The sequence below is a fragment of the Canis lupus genome, chromosome 18 (assembly GCF_048164855.1).
Source record: "Canis lupus baileyi chromosome 18, mCanLup2.hap1, whole genome shotgun sequence".
Lineage (NCBI taxonomy): Eukaryota > Metazoa > Chordata > Mammalia > Carnivora > Canidae > Canis > Canis lupus.
The window spans coordinates 11339092-11362269 of NC_132855.1; the positions used below are offsets into that span (position 1 = coordinate 11339092).

General features: G+C 33.5%; 1 long non-coding RNA gene across 2 annotated transcripts in view; it reads right to left on the bottom strand.

The window, feature by feature from the left end:
* LOC140608655 (uncharacterized) overlaps positions 1-23178 on the bottom strand; it is a 47032-nt gene that overhangs the window by 17499 nt on the left and 6355 nt on the right. For both annotated transcript variants that reach the window (XR_012010620.1, XR_012010619.1), the window contains exon 4: positions 1042-1145. This is a non-coding gene — a long non-coding RNA (uncharacterized lncRNA). The remainder of the gene's footprint in view (positions 1-1041; positions 1146-23178) is intronic.

The window sequence follows — 23178 nt, forward strand, 5'->3', positions numbered from 1 at the left end:
TTAAGAGGATAGAGGAGGAAATAGGAAAGAAGAAACATGTCTGAGGATTTCACATTCAAAATTCTCCAAAAAAAGGGCTATAAACAGCCCTTTGTGCTCTTAGTGTATCCCTACATTAAGCCATAGGCTTACTAGCTCTTTGCTCAGTCAACTGGTTATAGACTGATTAAGTGCTGGTCAAAATGGCAGGGTCAGGTAATACATATTCATATAAAGATTTTCGCCGTAGAGAGATGAATAGCCATCACGTTCTCAACAAGTACCCAAAGGGGACAAAATAAGTAGCAGGTACCTGAGGTTTATCAGAAGAAATGCAATGCATCTATAAGTGACGGTGAAGATTCAGAGTTTTTCTGTTATAAAAATAATCATTTGTGGAGTGAGTACTTAGCGTGATATGCACTGCATCTATCAAATTATTTTATTTAGTCATTATAACAACACAGGAAGGTAAATATTGTTAGCCTCATGTTACAGATAAGGCCCAGAAATTGAAGGAACTCGATTAAGTTTACACAACTAATAAGCACTAAAAAGAAAACATCAACTCAGGCGTGGCTGATAGTAAATCTAGTTCTCTCCTCAATTAAACCACACTGCCTTTCATGGTAATTATTATAAAATCAATTAATGATTATAGGTTGATTCTCATGCTGATTAGACATATGCATACACAATAATTTCTCATTCTCACTAACTTGAAGCATATTTCTCTCCTGTTTGGGAGAGGGAAAACAAAAGTTATACATGTTCATGGATATGAAAAACACTATTATTATTTTTTGGCTCAGAATTAATGGGAGGCAAAATTCAGGTGCACTCAACAAAAACAAGAATCAGGGACGCCTGGGTGGTTCAGCGGTTGAGTGTCTGCCTTCAGCTCAGGGCGTGATCCCGAGACTGGGGATCAAGTCCCATAGGGGCTCCCTGCGGAAAGCCTGTTTCTCTCTCTTCCTCTCTCTCTCTCTGTCTCATGAATAAATAAAATCTTTTAAAAAAACAAAACAAAAAACAAGATCATTAGGAATAGTCAGGGAGTACCTTATCCCTTGTCCTCTGTCTCCCAGGCTGGTGCTTCCTGAATGGTGCCATGTTACCCCTTTGCCGGTGTCCTTTTTACTGGGCAGCCAGCATTCTTTTTATAGCTAGAAGAAAAATATTAATAGTTCAAATCATGGGTAAATGAAATATACCCTGATGTTCTGCACATAGCATTTTGTTCTCTACAGAACAAATTCCGTGTTCATAAATAACTCTTTAAAACCACATGTAAACCACAATGACACCAAGAAGAATTTAGACCTTTGATCTTAGAACAGAATATTTTGAATATTAAAATAGGTTTCTCACTAGAACTCAGCAAAACAGTAGTAAAATAATAATAAAGGAAACCTTTGATTTTTCTTATTGAGAAAAATCTATGAATTTTCCATATTGCAATCAAATTGTTATTCCATATGAACCATGAAAATGGTGGTGATAAAACTTAAGAAAAAACTAAATAGCAAAATATTTCTGAAGCATATCATGTTCTTCTTTTACTGATACAAATTTTGAGAAATATCTTTGAACCTATAAATTGAACTATTTGGAAAAAAGACTCCAAATTATACAATGACAATAATGTGATTTGTGAGCATTAAAGCTTTCAAATCGCTCTCTATCCCTAAAAAAGCCCTGCTTCATGTATTTATTATCTAAAAAAGAGGAAGCACTTCTAAAGGAGTTTTTACTTCTATTTAAATGGATATATATATTTATATATATATATATATATCCTGAGAGAATACTCATAAAATTCAAAAGACTGTAGGAAGTGCTTGCTCTCATATAGGCACTAGGAATTCCTGTTTTGCCCTAAGGCTACAGCAAATCTCGTTCTTTTTAAGAAATCTTGCTTTCTTGGCCTATTGAGATCTATTTAAAATGTGTTTTGCCTTATGAGTAATACAGTTTCATCTACTACTTGTATCTATATAAGCCACTTTACTCCTGTGATGCTAAACAGCAGTATTAGTCACTCGAGATTTTCAAGCCTATCATCTCTCTGCATTCCTCTGGCTAATACCATTCTCCTTTCCTCTCTTCCTCCCCTAGAAAATAGAGTTTCTATTCAAACAAAACCATAAAGTCATATAAATAATTTACTCATTTCTAAGAAGGAAGTTAAATGCAACTATGTCTCCCTTGCACTAGGTGAGGGGTTAAATGTAAGATAATTCTAGCAATACCTCAACTATGAGAAGGTCTTGAGTGGAGTCTACTAGCTCAGCAGCATCACATAGCTGGATGGCTGACACAGACATTTCTTCTGCTTCCACACCACATAGGCAAAGGGAAACCCTGGGATCTTGCTACATTCTTGGCCCCATTAGACAACAGTGGTATAAGCCTCTTCTGATCGAGTTGCCACAGGGGTTCTACAATCCCTTTTCTGGGAACTCCAAGACATACTAGCTTTTAATCTTTAGACTTTCCCTTCATTCTCTGCTCTCTTTCATCCCAGACAGGGCAGGAATTTCAACCCCGGGAACAGAAAAAACGGACGCTGACTGTTCAAAGAAATATAATCCTTCTGCCATATGGAATAGTTGGAAATATCAAAAAAAGAAGCCTCCATCTGTTTACGTCTCAAAACATTAACCTCATATACTTATTCAAATTGATGTCTTTTCAGCAGATATCTTTGCCTGCTAAAGACAAAAATGTCACAGAAATTGGGAACATTTGACATCTCCATATACTGTAGATGCTTTACAAAATCATGGCTTCAATCTTTTAAAGCACAATATAAAGAACCCGGTGCAGTTCCTGAGACATGGTAAATATTCAATTAATGATACTTATTTTTTGTTATTATTGTAACACTAGGTTTATAAATATTTTGAATAGGACCTGCTATGAGGGGAATGTGACTCAACTTCAAATTCTGTTTAGGTTGACCCACTTCCCAAGGTATCCCACCTCCAAAGTTACCATTCTTTCATTGTTTCTAGTCTTTTAAACTGAACTGTAATTTTCTTACTCCTTTATTCGCAGTCTTCATTCAGCAAATATTCAGTGAGGTGGCAAGCACTATACTAAATAAAGAGAACAAAATATTTCCATAGTATCATGTTAATAATAGCTAACACCACCCTGCCTTCATAGGACTGTAGTCTAGTGACAGGGATAGGTAGTCAACAAATAATTACCCAAATTACTATTATGATATGTGCTAAGAAGGAAAACTACAACAGATCATATCTGTCAGGGAGCTCAGGGAAGGCTGCTGTGCTTGCTCTGAAGCCCAAGAAATGTCTCAGACTCCTTAGTCAGTCAGGAACTGGATGAGAAGGGAAGAAATTATGCTCCAGGCCATCAAGATGACATATACAAAGACCCTTGGGTAGAAAAGAACATGACAGGAACTATGGACTGTAAGAAGGTAGAATGGAAAGGCCAGGAGAATGTGCAAGATGAGTTTGGGGAGTTAAATATGGGTGGGGCCATTCAGGCTCCTAGACTTTCCTGGAATTTCGCTTGACATTCATGGTACAACTGAGGGCTGAAAACATGAGAGTGACATGGACATAATAGAAGATAAATTGAGGAGGGAACATGTGGAAGTAAATTGACCTGGGAAGTAGTACTTTTTGCTGGTACTAAAAAGGTGCATGAACAAGGATGTCAGCTTCCAAGAGGAGCAGAATGGCAGCAGACAAAAATGATGGAATCTGGAATATCTAGGAAGTGAAGTCAACATCACTGCTAATAGATTGCATGAGAGGGAGGTGTTAAGGATGACTAACAGACTTCTAGTTCTGAACTGCAGGGAAGACGTTGGGAAGAATTGTTTTAAAACAAGAGAATGATGTAGGCAGTGCCTTTTTTCTTCAGGGCTTGTTTTACTCATGTGTGTAAAACAGCTACTACCCTGATGGCAGGTTGCCTATGATTTTCTATATATTTATAATTATGTCTCTGCTAGAAAAAGAACAAAGTTTAGTTTGACTTGGTTTTCTCTTCCCACCTCATATGATTACTTTATTATAGAGGAGTAAGCCAATTCATTCAATAAAATCATATAATGTTAGCAATATAAAGGATTTGGGGAAACTAGTGCCATTTTGAAAAAAGAAAAACTTGAAATAGGTCTACGAATATCAGTAAATTCTTAATGTATGCCAGATTGTCTCTTTTTAACATGAACAATAAAGATAAATGACCTATCAGTACCTGGAAGATAGGAATACACTAGAATGCATGGCAGTAGTAGAAATTCATCATTTATTTCTACAAATCCAATGCATACAGTTTAATAAGCATATAATCATCCTCAAGCTTCTAACAGGACTGGATTTCTATTAGTATTGTACTCTAACTCAAGTCCAACCCTCCATAAAAGCATAACAAATTTTAAGTCATTTCTTCCATTCATTGTCATGGCATATGCTGTAAAAAACGAAATGTGGCCCTATATCCAATATCATAATCCTATATAAATATATGTAACTTATTTCAAAGTAATAAAGATGCCTTTTACTAGGAAACAGCAAGCCTAAGTGATTCCTTCTAAAATATGTTAATCGCTAAATAACAAATAATGCTGTTTTGAAAATCAATAAATACATATTCTACATATATTCATAACTTTACAATAGTGTAATCCAAGTTAAACTCTATCTCCAAGTCTCACCAAGCATACGTTCTTGCTTTATGAGCATACACATGACAGTTAAATTATGTGTTTATCATTTTTATTGAGAATATTTGACATTTATAGGTTGTGGTAAAAACAAATTGGGTAATTTTGCTGCCTTTAAAAGACAAACCCACCACAAAAACTGGATGATCTCTGCTTTCAAAGGAGAACAGATTCTCTTACAAATGGGGTTTTTACATTTTTCTTTTATGTACATAAAATAAAAGGAATTGCAGACATTGACAAGCTTTTCAACCAAATTTTTGTAAGTGGGATACATTAGCTCCTGGCTAATAGCAATTTAAGGGACAAGTCATTCATTGACTTAAATGAAATAAAATCATTAGAATGGTTCTCTTGTGCACAATCTGTGTTGTTCTGCTGAAGCAGACTTATTTTGTATCATATCTTATGATCAAGGTTAGAGGTGTTCTCTGAAAGTACAACCACAGTAGAATTTTGTGTGAGGGTAATTGCTATCAGGAAGGTCTAGAAGGTGTAGTTTTCTCCTTGCATTATAGGCCAAAGAGAACAGTTTGACTTTCAGGTCACCACTTACTCTTTGGGAAAGCGAGGCATGAATTAGATTCCACAGAATCTTCTACTCACAGCATTTAAGCTACAGTACTATAGAATTCTTGCTAGAGATTCAGGTTCTGAATTGCAAGACAGAATATCTATAAGCTCTTCTGTGCATTCTCAAGGAAATAACCCAAGCTTAAAAGAGAGAGGGGGTTTCTCAGTTACAAATGAAATTATGGGAAAAAAATGAAATTATGTTTGTAATTTTGCATTTTTTAGTATTCATCCTATAAATCAGAGAAGCCATAAATGATACCTTCTCTTCAATGGATCACTAAGAGTTGTGACAGTATTATTTAGTGTCCAATTTTCAGGTTCCATCCCATCATGATGTAAGACATTTAAATGGGGAAATATAAAAAAACAAAATGGTAACTAACAAGAATAGCAGTTTTAAGGCAAGATGACATTGTTTGTGACTCAGGGCAAGAAGATCTGAAAAAGCACTGATGCATCTAATACAGCAGGGTCTCCTGTTAAACTTGTCTCCACAAATTCCAGTATTTCCACTGCCATCTCTTATTCCTTTCAAGCTGAATATCCCATCAAAAGAGTGGATAAGGCTACTTTTGCTGGGACCTCAGGCCCTTGTGGCTCATTTAATCACATCCTTTCACTTACAAATTATATACATTAATTCTTTTTATATGTACCTCAAAAAAGAAATGATTCACATATGGAAGATGTAGGCTTAATTTTAACTTTCACCCTCATTTTTTCCATGATGTATCCTGCTTCTTAAATACTGTAGGATCCCTTTGCATTGTTCAAAATATGGATTTAAAGGTATACTTCTCAGGTTTATTATAAGAATGAAATGAGTCAGCAGAACATATTAATGGAATGTCCATAACATTATAAATCTCATAAAAGGAGAGTAAAAAAAATGTTGTCAAAACTATAAAATAAAAAAAAAAAATCTCTCAAGTAGTTTTTGGTTCAAAACCAATACAAAAAGAAAAAAAAATACAGACTGCCCTAAAATGAGCAATAATGAAAATATTATATTGGATAGCTGATTTAACACATCTAAAGCAGTGCTCAGAGAAATATTGAATAGTCTAATGATTTATATTACTAAGCAGAGAAAAAAATTTAATGAATACCCAACCTAAAAAGCTAAAGCAATAAGGAAAGGGAATAAATATTTTGAAAAAGTAATAAATAGCATATATTGAACTAAAAAGTAGAATATAGTTAAATTTCTGAGAAAGGAGTCTATAGGTAAAATAAAGAATAAAATAGATAAATCCTTAACTTTTTTAAAAAGGGGAAAAACCAAATACACCAAACAAAAATAAAAGATGCAGATTTTCATAGAAGATGGTATTAAGGAATTATAAACTATGAAGATTAATTTGCAGATGCAGGTAAAATAATCTAAGATAATCCATTTAAGATACCATACTCATGAAACATACAGACTACCACAGAAGAGAGACATTTGTCAAAGAACAACCTTTCACCTCCCACATCTCCAGACACACAAGCCCATAAAAATAAAATACTAATCACAGATATTTCAGTAAACTCAGGGAATTCTACCAATTACTTAGGCAACATAAAACTTACACTATTTAAATTGTTCAAGAGCACCTTTAACGGATCTAAATGAAGGTGGAAGACAAGCCAAGGAAATAATACATTTTCACTTCTTAGACATAAATCCTGAATTAAGCATTAGCAAGCAGAATAAAGGAGCATAACACAGTGATAATCTATTATTAACTAAAATCTTACTGGATTTGAGTATAACTCAATATTGAAGGAATACAGTTTGCACAATATTGATTCAAATATAAAATGCTTGTGATCACTTCTTAAGTGTTAAAAAAAGTTTATGATAAAAATTCAACATCCATGTTTGATTTAAATAGTACATAATAGGGATCCCTGGGTGGCGCAGCGGTTTGGCCCCTGCCTTTGGCCCGGGGCGCGATCCTGGAGACCCGGGATCGAATCCCACGTCGGGCTCCCGGTGCATGGAGCCTGCCTCTCCCTCTGCCTGTGTCTCTGCGCCTCTCTCTCTCTCTCTGTGACTATCATAAATAAATAAAAATTTAAAAATAAATAAATAAATAAATAAATAAATAAATAAATAGTACATAATAAGTTTAAATCATGGATATTTATTTGACATTAGAAAATGTAGATATAAGTTTAATCATATTTGGATATAAGTCTAGAACTTATTGTATTAATATGGATATAGATTTTCATGTACAAATCAGTGCTTTTGTTAAATTTAGAAACATGCAAAGCAGGACACCTGGGTGGCTCAGTCAGTGAAGTATCTGCCTTTGGCTCAGGTTATGATCTTAGGGTGCTGGGATTGAGCCCCACATAGGGGCTCCCTATTCAGGGGGACTCTGCTCCTCCCTCTTCCCCCACCCCTTCAGATCCCCACTCATGCTCTCTCTCTCTCATATAAATAAAATATTAAAAAAAAAAAAAAGAAAAAGAAACAGTGCAAGGATATTCACTATCACCACTCTTGTTTAACACTATTTTGGACATAACAGCTTATATGATTTGACAAAAGAGAGAAATAAGGTAAAAAACAAGCAAAACCATCGTTATTTATCCAAAACAATATCGTGTGCCTGGGAAACTAAAGTAAATCAACTGAAAAACTATTTTAAAAAATAAGGGCAATCTCTTGGAGGTTGAAATTTAAATTGCCTTCCTCTATCAAAAACTAAAGCAATTTGACAGGCCTCCATTTACAATAGCAACAAGAAAAGATTAAGCCTACAGAAATACATTTAAAAAGTAATGTTCAAGATTCATATGAAATAAATTTTAAAACTCTCTTGTGGAACATAAAAATAAAATTTGAATCAATTAAAAGGCAATATGCTGTTCTGGCTAGAACTGCTCAGTAAGATAAAATGTTAAATTTTCTAAATTAATATTTAAAGCATAATCTGTTACCAATAAAAACCACAATGTAATTTTTTAAAACAAGTGAATTATAAAGTTTCTACATATAGACATTAAAAACAAGAAGAAAAAGAATAACAACAGTAACAATAAACTTCTGGATATCCTATTATTCTAGGACTGGTGCAAGATTAGACAGAGAAACCATACGGAAGGAGAAAATAAATAGTCCTAAATTAGCCCTTCAATACCATATGTACACACACACACACACACACACACACAGGGCTTTTGCATAAAACATCACTGATTTTCATCAGTGAAAATAATAGATTATTCAATGAACAGTCGTAGAAAAATTCATATGTCTTGAGAATACATAAAACTACTATCTCATAGCTTACACTAGAATTAATTCCTGATAGGTTCAAGATTTAAATATGAAAAATAAACTGCAACTGTACTAGAAGAATATATATCTTTAGTGTAAAAAAGATCTTCTTAAATTTCATATGAAACATGAGAAGCCATAAAAAAGGTATGTAAATTAGAATAAAGCAGTCTCCTTGGCAATATATACTATTCCAGAGTCAAGAGCAAAAGCAAACATCAAAGAGAAACAAAGCAAAACAACAAAAAAAGAAACATCACCAAAATTTTTTGGTAACAAAGGGGTGGTTTCCTATAGAGTTCCTTCAAGGCTGTAAAAAAACAAAACAACAGAAATTAATTGATAATTTGTAAAGGTTACAGTGACAGTTCATGGAAAAAATGTATGGAAATATATGGGAATAATAAAAATAAGTTATCCTTGCCTTTTATTCCAGTATCATAGTGTTCTATTGCCCCCCCCCAAAAGAAAAATTTGGGGAAATCCCAAAAAACCTACTTAGAGTTAACAGAAAAAAAAAAAAAAAAGCAAATAGTAAAGAAGGGGCAAATATCCAAATCGGAAAACCAGATGCATAACTCTCAAAGCTCTTGTTAAAGGGCCATTTGGGAAAAAAGAAACTATTCTTGGATAATGAGGAGTGAGAGCCCCAGACCCTCCAACAGTGAGGTGCAAATGGACTTTCCATGTGTGTTTTATAGCTGTGCTACCAATACAATAGCCACTAGCCACATGAGGCTATCGAGCACTTAAAATATGTCTAGTGCAGCTGAAGATTTTAAAGTTTATTTAAGTTTAATTTACCCTTTTTTTGTTTTGTTTTTTTAAGTAGGTTCTATGGCCAACATGAGGCTAAAACTAGCAACCCAGAGATCAAGTGTTGCATGCTTTATCTAATTTAAATATCAAAAGCCCCACACAGCTAGGACCTATGGTGTTAGACAGAACAGCTAAGAGGCCTTGACACCAATAATAGACTGGGCTACTCAAAGCTTTCTTTCCATGCAAAATGGAACTAACAATGAAATTGAAACTTGATTGTCTTTAGAACAACACTGTATAGAAAAAGAGAAAAAAATATTGGGTTAAATATATATTATTTATTGGTTATGGGAATTCCAAGTCAATATATTAAATTAGACATATTTTTAAATTAAAAATAAACTCACAAGAACTAAATAGCTGGACGTTAAGTCCATGTGAATGGGAGGGCGTATGTGTATGTGCGTGTGATCAAAATGAAAACATTCTAAATTCACTGAAATATTTGAAAAGAAGTTTGACATTGATTAACTCAAGAAATATAATAAAATTCATAGCTGTATTTCAAGTATAATTAAGAATATAAATAGAAACAAAAATTTCAAATCTAGTACAAGGGAGAAAAACTGAATGGGAAAAAAATGTTGATAAAGGAAGTAAGTGGAAAAGAAAAAAGATGACAAGAAAGTATAAAATAAGATGGTTGAAATACGTTAAAATATATTCAAAATTATCTTAATAAATTATTGATAAAATTATCTTAATAAAAATGAATCAACTGAAAGAGACTATTGAGTTTGATTAAAGATCCACCCCAACTTTCTTTGATCATAATAAGATGTTTGTTCCAAACATAAGAACACAGAAAGACTGCAAGGGATGGTCTGGAAATACATATAGGAAAATGGCAACTGAAAGAATGGTGAAGTAGTTGTGATTAGGATAAAACAGAGATTTTAAGCTGAGAAGAATTACTAGAGATAAAAATGGTGACTGTAAAAACATAATTTTAGTCTTAGAAGATAATAAAATTCTAAATTTATTTATTTATTTAAAGATTTTATTTATATATTCATGAGAGACACAGAGAGAGAGAGAGAGGCAGAAACACAGGCAGAGGGAGAAGCAGGCTCCATGCAGGGAGCCCAATGTGGGACTCAACCCCTGCACTCTGGGATCACGCCCTCAGCCAAAGGCTGAGACACTCAACTGCTGGGCCACCCAGGCTTTCCTAAAATTCTAAATTTAAATGCATTAAATAAACATCTTATTTTATACAGAGAATAACAGAAATTGATAAACCTATGATCACAATGGGTATTAAAACACACCACTCACAAATTTCTAAGAATACAGTGTTTAATGAATGTACACAGAATTGTACTACCAATAATTACAGAAAAAACACAAACAGAAACTTCATTAAAAATTAATCTCCCAAAGTTTCAAAAATATTTTATAGATTATGAAACCTTTCACCAATGCAATGAAATTAGAAATCAATTACAAAAGATAACACTTTTTAAATGCAAAAATCTATTCCATGTGCATTAAAATAAAAAATACAGGGGATCCCTGGGTGGCGCAGCGGTTTAGCGCCTGCCTTTGGCCCAGGGCGCGATCCTGGAGACCCGGGATCGAATCCCACGTCGGGCTCCCAGTGCATGGAGCCTGCTTCTCCCTCTGCCTGTGTCTCTGCCTCTCTCTCTCTCTGTGACTATCATAAATAAATAAATAAATAAAAATAAAATAAAATAAAATAAAATAAAATAAAATAAAATAAAATAAAAAATACAAAGTTTTAGAAATAAATATCAGGCACATCTTATTTATCTATAAATAGTAAAATATTTCTTAAAGTAATCCCTGAAATGTATACACAATTTAAAAAAATTGAAAAATCTGATTACACTAAAATTAAGAACTGCTTAATAAAAGACACTCAAATAAGAAAATATGTATAACAAAAATAAAAAACTATTTCTATCCAAATTACATAACTTTCATTAAATATAAGAAAAATGTGCAACTCAATAGAAAAATACATATATGTGAGTATTTATATTATTGTTTCCCAGAAGAGAACACTAAAGGACCAATAAATAAAAAAAGTTTAAAAATGCCAACTTTTGGTAAAAATATGGAGTAAAGATCACTCTCACAAATCGTTGATATTATATATAAATACACACTCACACACACACACACAGTTTAGAAACACCATGGCAGTATCTAATAACATCCAAATAGACTGCAAGGTATTGCCTATTGATAAAAATAATCGTAAACACATTGGAAATATCCTGATTAAGACTTTTATTCTCATCTCTATGATTAAGTTCTATAAGACTAGAAGTAGATTAAACGTAAGTCAAGTGAAAAAGTCACTAATGAAAATGATATTAACAAAAAATAAATAAAATTGAACACATGACTTGATTAAAAGGTCAAATGTAATCATTCAAGTTTTACCATCCGTAAGAATTACACTACCAATTACTTGAATCATATTTTAAATTAGTAACAGACTTGGCCTCATTTGTTCAAAGACTGAACTATTAAGATAATAATTAAACATGAAATTGAATTTTTTATTAATAACCTTTCTATAGTGAAAAAAGTTTTAATGTCTATTTTAGAAATTTAGCTCACTGAAGCTCAAGTATTACAAAGAAAATGTTTTTTTTTCCAGTAATCCAATTGGATAAAAATATTTGCCAATATATGCAGAGAGATAGCAGGTTCACTAATAAAAGGTTATGAAAGTCCTTGAACTTATTCTCAAATGTAGGTTTAACTTTGTTTTGTTTTTAGCATTAAACAAAAAAAAATAAAATAAACATATGAAGATAACTTAATGAACAAGCTGTACTCCTGAAATGCTGAGTCCATAATTCTTTCTCAATTATCAAGAACCTGTCCATATAAAGTAATTTCTGTACTGTTTCAGTATCCTTTTTCAAATTACTATTGTTATCAGAAACATCAGGTTGATATCAATTCTCTAACACTTGTAAATATGAGTAAATTAAGTATTCTGGTACAAAATTATGACTGAAAACACACACTCTCTGTCTCTCTCTCTCACACACACACACATTCTCAAAAAGCTTGCCATATAATACATTTTAGAAAAATTTAATGACTTTTCATTCCTTCCTTCTCCTAAGTCTGCCTTTGTCTGTAGTGCTTTGAAAACACTTCTCAAATATGACATTTCCAGCAGCAGTTAATTTTCTCTTTTAATTATATAGTGCATATGTACCAAACGGGCGTTCAACTTTCTGACATTCATCCCATCTATACTTGATGAATGTCTTTATTTGCAAATGGTCACTAGGTTTCTTTATTTAGCACTGTATTTCATGGAAGATTAAATTTTCCCACTGCCCTGAAGTTACTGCTCTGAAGTTTGATTAGTGATGCTGTCGATGAAGATTTTTCAGACAACCTGTTTTCCTTTTCATATTAAAGCAGCAATCCAAAAAAATAAAAATAAAAAAAAAATAAAGCAGCAATCCGAGGTCATATAATGGTTAGAAAAGCCTCTTCTAGTTAGAAACTCAAGTTTAGAATGTTTAGATCCAGTTAACTATTGCGCATAAAGTTTTGGTGACTAGAACAGGCAGATGAAGTAATCAATGCTTATTAATAAGTATTTCTGTATATTTTTGTTTTATTTGACACTTAGAAGAATTCTATGGTATAGGACTCAATTATTCTAGAAACATCTTACCCTTTTGGTTTGCTGACAATTCTGCCCTCTGCTAATACTGCTTTATTGCCCATCACTCCGTACTTGTCTGTTTGGTCTTCTCCTTCTTTACCTAACCTATGAATTCTGCAGTTTCTTTTTTATTTTCTATCTGAAATGCCCCCCCTACTGATTAATATATGAATTAACAAATGTTGATTAAAGACCTCCTATAAGCTACATAGGATCTCATTGAGTCTATTTATAGACTAATTATGCTTAATTTCATATTTTAACTTAGTATTTCCATTTGAATTCCTTTTCTGTAGTTTGCCGCCTAAATAATATCTCTACTTTGATATATGATAGATTTCTCATTCTCAGTATATCAAACTAGCATCACACCAAACAAAATATAAATCAAAAAAGAGAGAATTTATCAATGGAAGATGATAATTTTAGTGACTGACAACCTTAGATCTGAAATGTTTATTTCTTTCACAACCTGTTCATGTATTCATCTATTTGTATTACCATCCATTCATTGGTACTGACCAAATGTTGACTAAAAATTGTACTAGAAGATTATATATCACTTCAAAAACACAAAGAACAAGTATAAATAATAACTACATAGTAGGGTCCAAATAAATAACCAAAATACTAAAAAACAAGCTACACAGATCTTATTCCCTAATCAAAATCACGAAAGCCAGGAATATCTAACTAAGAGACAAAAGAAAAATGGTAGAAATATTGTAAATAATTATGTGTCCCAGAAAAAATTATATGTAATTTAGAAATATTTACTATAGAACAATAATAAAGGCATTACATATAAAGGTTGATAAATGAACACAAAATATTGCTTATAAGAAAATGATCAGCAGTAAATAATTATACTAGAAAATAAGAAAATGGAATTAGCCCAGTATCCAACTTGCAAAGTTAAGTATAATTAAAATGAGAGTAAACCCATAGGAAGTAGAAGACATTAAAAAAAAAAAAAAAAAAGAGCAAAAAATTAATGTAATGAAAACGAAGAAACTTTACAGAGAACAAACTGATAAATGGTCTTTTGAAGATACTACATTCCTAGACAAACATAATAGATGAAAGAAAGGAAGGAAGAGAGGAATTAAAAATAAGCAATAATACCAATGAAAAAGGTCATATATTTACAGTAAAGTTTTAAAATTATAATAGTACTTTAAGAAAGTTAATAACTTCATATTTAAAATCATAAAAATGAGAATTTTTATAAAAATAGAAATTATTAAAATTGATTCAATAAGAAAGAAAGACCTAAAATAGATTAAAGAAATTATGTTAGTAGTCAAACCTTCAGTTGAAAACTACTAGATTTACATTTTTATATAAATAAGTTTTTGTCAAAATTTCAAGAAATAGAAATTCTTAGATGATAAGGGAAAGACAGAAATTCTTTAATTCAATTTTATCTAGTAAATTTGGAGATACACTTACCTATGACCCAGAAATTCTATGCTTAGGTATATGCTCTTTTTCATAAAAGTCCAAGTAGTAAATATTTTAGGATATGAGGGCTCTGTTGTCTTTGTTGTAATTACTTAACTGCCATTGTAGTATGAAAACAGTCAAAATATAAGTCAAAAGATAAATAAATGGGAATGGCTGTGTTTTAATAAAACTTTATAAAACCAGGAGGTAGACTGGATTTGGTCAGTAGGCAATAGTCTGTCAACCTCTGTACTAGAGGATGAGTTTCATTCAACCAAAATATGACAGGGAAATTTCAAGAAAAGAAATAAGCATGTTAAAATATGTAAATGTACTTATAAAACAAAGGTGTAGGGTAAAGACAGATGAGTAATACAGAAATGTTGCATATTGTATTTAAACATCAGGCAGTACAATTAGACAATAAAAATCAAGTAGAGCCACAAGAATAACTAAAAAGGAAGTTAAACAATATATATTTATAGATATAATAGCATACTTAAGAAGATCCCAGAGAATCAATGAAAAAACTTATTCAAAAGGTAATTAAATTCAAAGAAATACCAGCGTATATAATCAATGCAGAGAATTAAAAAATTCTTCTTTTACACAAACAAGAAACACAATATAAGGGTAAAGAAACCATTTTTACAATAACAACACAGAAATCAGTACTTAGAAATAAATTTCAGGAGAAACATAAGAACCTTTACAAGTACATTCTAAAGCATTCTTGAAAGACACCAAATAAAAAAAAAAAAAAAAAAAAAAAGAAAGACACCAAATAAGATTTGGACAAACAGAGGTAGGAGAATCCCTGATTCTTGGATAGAGTCAATTATACACAAATATATGTGGCAACTTGGTACATGACAATTAAGGTACTTCAAAGCACTACTGTGAGGCTAATCTTTTTAAATAAATGGTGCTCTTGGCAACAGGATAATAATTTAGAAAAAAAGATAAAATTAGAATCGTATCTTAATAATAAACTCTAAAAAGATTAAGGATCTAAATTTTTTAAATGAAGTAAAATAAAATTACATGAGTAGCTTACTCTTTAACTTTGATATAGAGAATGGTTACTCACCTATGACATAACATTGAGATGAAATAAAATGAAATAAAACTACATGAATGTTTTGCTCTTTAACTTTGGTGTAGAGAACGGCTACTCACCTATGACATAACACTGAGATGTGATAAATGAAAAGACCAATCAATTTGACTAAGCACGAAATTAAAAGTACATTTTATTATATGAAACAAAATTTAAAAACTGGGGGGGGGTTACAATAAATAACATAAACAAAGAGTTACTATTCTCATATATAAAGAACTCTTTAAATTGAGGATAAAATGTCAAAAAAATTTAATAAAAATTAGGAAAAAGTATGAATAGAAAAGTCACCAAAAAAACCCCATAAAAATAAATGATTGTCAAACACACAAAAAGACCTTCAAAACTCACTCGTAACTAGAGAATGAAAAGTAAAACAATATTGAAATACCATTTCTCAGCTATCAGACTGACAATAATTTAAGACCCTGACAATACTTTCTGTTCATGGGATTGAGGAGAAACAGACACATTCATTTGTAGCTAATGCCAATGGAAATCAATACAATCTTTCCAAGGAAATATTTTGGCAAGGCAGCAATAGATCTTCAGGTACACTTACTTTTTGACTCAGTAATTACACTCCTAGAAATCGTATTGTTAAATTCACCTCTAATGATATGAGCATAAGCACAAGGTTATCACTGCAGCACTGTAACTACTAAGGTGTTGGAAACCATCTGCTCATACACAGGAGGACGGCTGAGTAACTGGGGGAAGGCCACACAAGGCTGCAGCAGGGCGCCCAAGCAGAGCTCAGGAGATCCCCTAGTATCAGAACATGAAGGCAGAGAGACTGGGAGATCAAAGGAGGCAGGGCTCCCAGGACAGAGTACTGGAGAAAAGAGAGCTGCCTGGAGACCTGCAGATGGGACCCCTGAGCACTGATCAACACGTGTGTGAGGAAACTACCCAAAGTCAGGGAAAGAATCACCCAGAAGTCTGGAGCCAGAGGTGTTGGAACTCACGTAAGGCTGGAGGGAATAGTGCCCGGTCCCACTGACCCAGCTGGAAAGCCTCATCATGATTCCTGAGGCCCTGGAATATTCACAAGAGTCTTACCTCTGTGGTAGAGGAATAATCAGTCCTAAATTGAGCTCTGCTCTGATCCCCCCTAACAAATCTTAAAAGGAAGGATGGATCTATTCCCAAGCAATTTATTTGCATCCCATAATGAAGCTCAAGTATATTTATAGGAGTTATAGGGGAGGAAAAATCTCTTTCTCTATCCAACCTAGTTTCTTCCAGCTGGGGCCCTGTAAATTAGATGGGCCTAAAACAGATTAACAAAAGAAAAACAAACGTATTTATTAACATGCATTGTGCATGCAACGCAAGGGAGTAGACGAGATGAGTAACTCAGAGGTTTGGTTAGAACTTGGGCTTAGGTAGCATCTTAGCAAAGGGATGATACATTTTTAGAGAAGCGACAGGACAAGCAAAAAGGATTCTGGGTCTCCAGGGCTAGCAAATTGTGGGGAGGCAAATACATGGGAGATTAACGGCAAATGAGGTTAGTTAATAAAGTTTGTTTTATCAGTTCCTCTGATGCTGTCTCTAAGCTGATAAAGGTCATAAATTGTCTCCAGTGATTAACCTTTGTCCTTCCTCATAGAAAAGGAAAAGAGGGCATCTTTGTAAATTTGCATCCTGCTTTCAGGCACATAGGGGAGGGCAGACAGCTTTTCTTGTATCTGCTTTTTTTCTTGCATCTGCTTCTTCCCAATAGCTTTCAGCTCAACCTAAGCTTTATGCCAAAATAGTATATGTTGGGGTGCCATGCTCTGCTACCCTACAAAACACAAAAATAATGAGCACCCCGCAAGGTGGGGTGTCTCATATTAGAGAGCAGCAGCTCTGCCAAACCGTAGGGTAGGCCAACGAGAGAGAAAAAGTCTAGTTTTAAGGTTTCTGCTTAAGCCATTTGCTTCATGTTATGGATTTAACTGTGCCCCTCAGTAAAATATATTGAAATCAAAACTTCTAAACCTGTGGAGATGACCTTCCTTTGAAATGGTCTTTATAGATATAATTAAGTTAAAACGCGGTCATACTGGATTAGGGCCTCCTTGAATTCAGCGACTGATGTCCTTATAAGAAAAGGGAAATTACACAGACAAGGGGGGAAGAAGGCCCCTGTGAAGAGGAAGGCAAGGATTGGAGTGACACATCCATAGTCGAGGAACACCGAGGATTGGTGCAAACCGTCAGAAGCCAGGAGAGAGGCAAACAACAGATTCTACCTCAGAAATTCAGGGAAGATTCAAATCAATGCTGCCAGCATCTCAGTTTTTCACTTCAAGCCTCCAGAACTATGAGAGAATAAATATCTGCTGTTTTAAGGCTCATACTTTTTGGTCTTTGGTACCTTGCTAAGGCAGCGCTAGGAAACTAACACAATTGGCAAGCGTGGAATTCTGGAACTGCTCCTTGGCCCTTTGTTTAATAGATCACTCTCATAAATTTTGTCAATGCAGAGGAGACACGCCGTTCACTCGGAGGGAACTGAATTGTTCTCCACTGTAGAGAGAGGGGAGATTTTTGACTTAGGGAGAGACAACCAAGATGAATGAGAATAAGAAGCCTACAAAGATGAGGCTCTTCAAGGAGAGGCAGATTTTTAAACCCAGAGATTAGGTACAGCTCCTGAGTGACCTTCACGTTCCGTACTGTTCTGTGCTCTGCTCTAACTGCTACTACCCACACCACAATCCTTGGAATGTTGGTCACGGTTTTATATTGTTATGCACTTATTCTCATTTGGGTGGTTCTGTGGGAAGGCTTAATAAGGGCCTGGTAGGGATGAAGAAGAATGACAGTTCAGCAGGAGACAAAATGGAGATTCATGTAAGAGCTGAGTTACAGACAAATATTTGAAACAGCCCTTTTACCCCTAAATCCCTGGAGATTTGAAAAAGAAAACAGGGCTCCCATGGTATATTAAATGAAACTAGAATGAATTTTAATTAAATAGTAACTGAATTTAAAGGTCATGGTAAACCATCAAACTGGAGTCAAATGAGAGTTCATAGAGTTGATAATTGAATTTCCTAAGTGTCTTTGCTACCAACAACTTTTATGAATTAGCTGGTTTTTAACCATGTTTTATTTTTGAGCTGTTTGATTATATTATTTCAATTAATTCCTATCATGTCTAATGAGAGTCATTCTATATTTTTGATGATTGTGCTTAGTAGTGCTTTGCAACACTGATTTTATGATTTGACTCTCAAGGAAAAATATCTAATTTCTAAATAATCATGGCTTTTTTAACTTACCTTTTTTTTTTTTCCCACCCATATACCCCCACCTCTGGCAACCAGTGATCTGTTCTATGAATTTGGTTGTTGTTTTTTTGTTTTTTCCCCTTCAGATTCTACATATAAATGAGATCATACAGATTTGTCTTACTTTGACTTATTTCACTTAGTATATAATGCCTTCAAAGTCCAATCATACTATTACAAATGGCAGGATTTCCTTCTTTTTATGACTAAAGAATATTTGTGAGTGAGTCAGTGTGTGTGTGTGTGTGTGAGTGTGTGTGTGTGTACCACATTTTCTTTTATCTATCCATCAATTGACACTTAGGTTATTTCTATATTTTGGCTATTGTGAATAATGTTACAATGAAAAGGGGGTGCAGATATTTCTTTAAAACACTGATGTCATTTTCTTCAGATACATGCCTAAGACTGGAATTCCTGAACCATACGATACCTCTATCTTTAATATTTTGAGGAACCACCATACCGTTTTCCATAGTGGCTGTACCAATTTACATTCCCAAAGACTGCTTTATCTCTGATTCTACATATTAACAGAGATCTGTATGGGATTTTATGGTTCATTCATATGTTCATCTACATAATTTTACTTGTTGCTTAGAAAAATATTATTTTTAAATGAGATTACCTTTTTCCTACAGACTTTTTTTTTTTTTTTTAAACAGAGATTCAGAGAATGATTTGCTGTTCTCAAAATGCTGGAATGTGCCAAAATTAGAATTCAGATTCATGTTTATTGGCACCACTTTCCTTAGTCTTTCAATATTTTATATATATATTAAATTCATATATATATATATATATATATATATAAAACCTCTTGCAAAATTTACCCATGATTTTCACCTGCAAGCATACAGTTAATATGGTTAAATTGGCTAGCCAATGATGTTTCGAACCCTAAAATTCATTTGCTTTCAGGATGGAAAGAAAAGCAAAGAGAAAAAAATGTATTTTTCTAATTTGAAGTAAGGTAATTGGGGGGAATCAATGATGATAGTACTAATCAAAATAATTCCCCACACAGATCATTTCAAATTTCCATTCCATTAAAGACAGTAAAAAACTGAATTTCAAGGGTAAGTTATCCTTGAAACTGCAATTGTTATACTTCTGTGTTGTTATACATTTTGACAGACATTTCATTAATGTTGACAATATACATCAATTGTATAAATATAACTTTAAAGAGTAAATAGAAGGAAATGTCTTTGTGTTGGAAAGCTACATTTGCTTGTAAGAGAAAACAAGAAAGTAAATGCAATGTTTCTCTAATCTTTGATTCATTTCTTATTAAAACGGTAGCTTACATATCTGAATGTCTGATTTCACAGACAGTACAATTATTTTGAATTATAAAAGCCTACAGAGTGTCTTGATTAAATCAAGATGTTTTTCAGGACTGGGCAAACGTGCTACTGATTTTTGTCCTTCTAATGTGCTAAACTGTCGGAAAATTTAAAAGTGATCTTTTATGCTATAACTCGTTAGCCTTTTTGTGGCAATTTCATATTTTTTTTAGCTTAAAGGGTTATATACACCATGTAACTTTCTACGAGAATAAGTGTGTCATTTTAAAAAATCATAATATTTTTAAGGTTGAATGAGAGCAGCTATATATATTGAACTATATATATTAAAATGGTAGATGAAAAACTCTGTTTTTTTAAATATTAGTTATTTGAAATATGTGAAAATTTTTAAAAAATATTTTATAATAAAGAGAAGCATTTCAGATCTTTATACCCATCATATAAGTGAACATATGGAGCTGAATTATTTTTTCACAAGCAAAATACACTTTCATTAGTGTAGAGAACTATACACACAATTTATTGCAGAAAACCAGATGAATTAGCAAAAGTGAGGCTGTGTTCTGGATATTTTGATTGTTCTGTGGGAAATGGAATTGGTTTGGGTAAATGCCATAAACATTAACTACCATTCTGTTCCATAAACAGCTCAAGAACAGAGCACCTGACTTAAAAATAATAATGGAAATATTAGAAATAGTGGAAAATAATAATCAGTATTTGAATGAGAAATTCAACATTACCTTAACAATGTAATCAATGTGGTCAAAGTTGGCCTTCAGGACAATTATAATGTTAAGCACATTTGATTAATCCTCCCATAAATAAAGAAACATTATAACACTACTGCCTTAAAATCACCTCAAAGTTGAGCCATTTAGAAAATAATAAACACAAGAGAGAATGAGGAGTCAGGTATGCAAGCGGTGAAGCATTTTTTTTCCACAGTGGAATTGTATTCAAGATTAGAGTGTGAAAATATATTACAGACTCAAATATGTGGCCTATTGCTGGGCATCATTTCTCCCCTCTGGTTTCTCTGCCTCCTTTTGTAATTCACTAGTGCTCTAAATCTGTCTGACAGACAAAAGAGGCCCCAAAAAAGACAGACTGAAGAAAAGGAAAAGAAAAGGAAAAGAAGGGGAAGGGGAGGGAAAGTAGAGGGGAGGGAAGGGAAGAGAGAAAGAAAGTGGGGTATCTATATTTTTTTTACAACTAGTCCAACACAAATTTCTCTGGCATCTAGGAACTTTTATGTACAATTAGGAGGTTAGAGAAAGGATCTTAAAAGGAAATCTAATAGGTATTCATTTTATAGAAGTCTAATAATTCTTACCATTAAAAAAGAAATTTGCTTTCAAGCAGAGGAGTACTAAAACAGCTTTGCTCTGCTCCTGTATTCACTCCTCTTTAGGGGTTTTTGAAAAGTATGATGCTTCTATATGATACAGAGAGTGTGGTTAGGCAATGAGTTTTTGGACTTAGGTCTTCTAATGGGCCTATCCCTATGTGCAAATGGGAAAGAAATCTGAGATTTCACAAAGTTGCTCAAGCACAAGCACCAGCAACTGCCATCCAATAAATTGCTGCCTTACCCCCATTTCAACTCAAAATTAATTCCTATAGCCTCCCGGACTCGTTACTATCATTGGTTTTGAATAAAGACAGTATTATATAGCATCTTATGTCTTCTAATACTTTCCTCAATAGAAACTTAGTATATTTTGCTGGTATTTGCTTCTAAAAACATTTTTTTACACAAGCTTCTGTCTCTTGACAAGCTTTTGCTATCTCATCTGTACTTTTCCAGTTTTATGGGCTCTCTGGTTTCATCACTCTTCCTGATTGGCAAAACTCTTTGAGAACAGAACACTCCAAAAATCACAGCCTAAGTTCAAGCAGCGGGAATGGGATAGGTTAAGTGAAAACGTGAGCTTTCTATTTTGTCACTTCTTTCTATTGTTCCTCTGCCTTCCCATGGTCTTTCATTTGTCCCCTGGCTTCAGAAGAAAGGATTTCCTAGACATCTCCTTTACCCCTCCTATTTATGAAAATTTGTTTTCAGTTGGCTAGTTGTCATTTTGCAAAGTAACTGACAAATGATTTAATCCTCAAAAGTCTGACTTTGCTTAATTAAAATACTCCCTGCCATCACGAACAATGCAAGTACTAGCTGAATTATAGCAGTTGATAATTCTGGTACCTAAAGGGATCATTTCTTTAATGGCTATAATGAATTCTATTTAGAAGACCAGTGCCTTCTTACAAGCACAAGCATGCATCACATCACAGAAATACCTCCTCTAGTTACATCGAAAGTTGGGTTTTCTAATTTTACTTTAACAAGCTTTTACCCACTTTCCAGACTTTTCACCAATATGGAATAAAGTATGCAGATGTGCGGACCTGCCAGAATTTAAATACATACTGGGAATTGGCTGGAAGTCAGTTATGCTTAGATGCAAACTTCTGAGGTTGTCTTATTTTGCATCTCTTAAAAATCAAGGGGAAGATGGTCATATTTTCTTCTTCATTTTTTTTTAATATTCTATTTATTTATTCATGACAGACACACAGAGAGAGAGAGGCAGAGACACAGGCAGAGGGAGAAGCAGGCTCCATGCAGGGAGCCCAATGTGGGACTCGATCCTGGGTCTCCAAGATCACGCCATGAGCCAAAGGCAGACGCTAAACCACTGAGTCACCCAGGGATCCCCCTCTTTTCAATTTTGAATTGCACATTCCTTTGAAAGAGAATATGCTTGCTATCTTAGAGCACAGTAAACAAAATCCAGAGTAAGTCTATAAGCTATCTTAGGTTAGGGGCCATAATAGCACAGTTCAGCGCTACAGCCCCTAACATAGGTCATGTATATGTATATGACAGATGATGAAGATGTATTTGTTAACTGTCAAATGTAATATCAAATGATGATGACAATGAGGTTGAAAGTGGATTATTGACTTAGAATAACTATGCCTA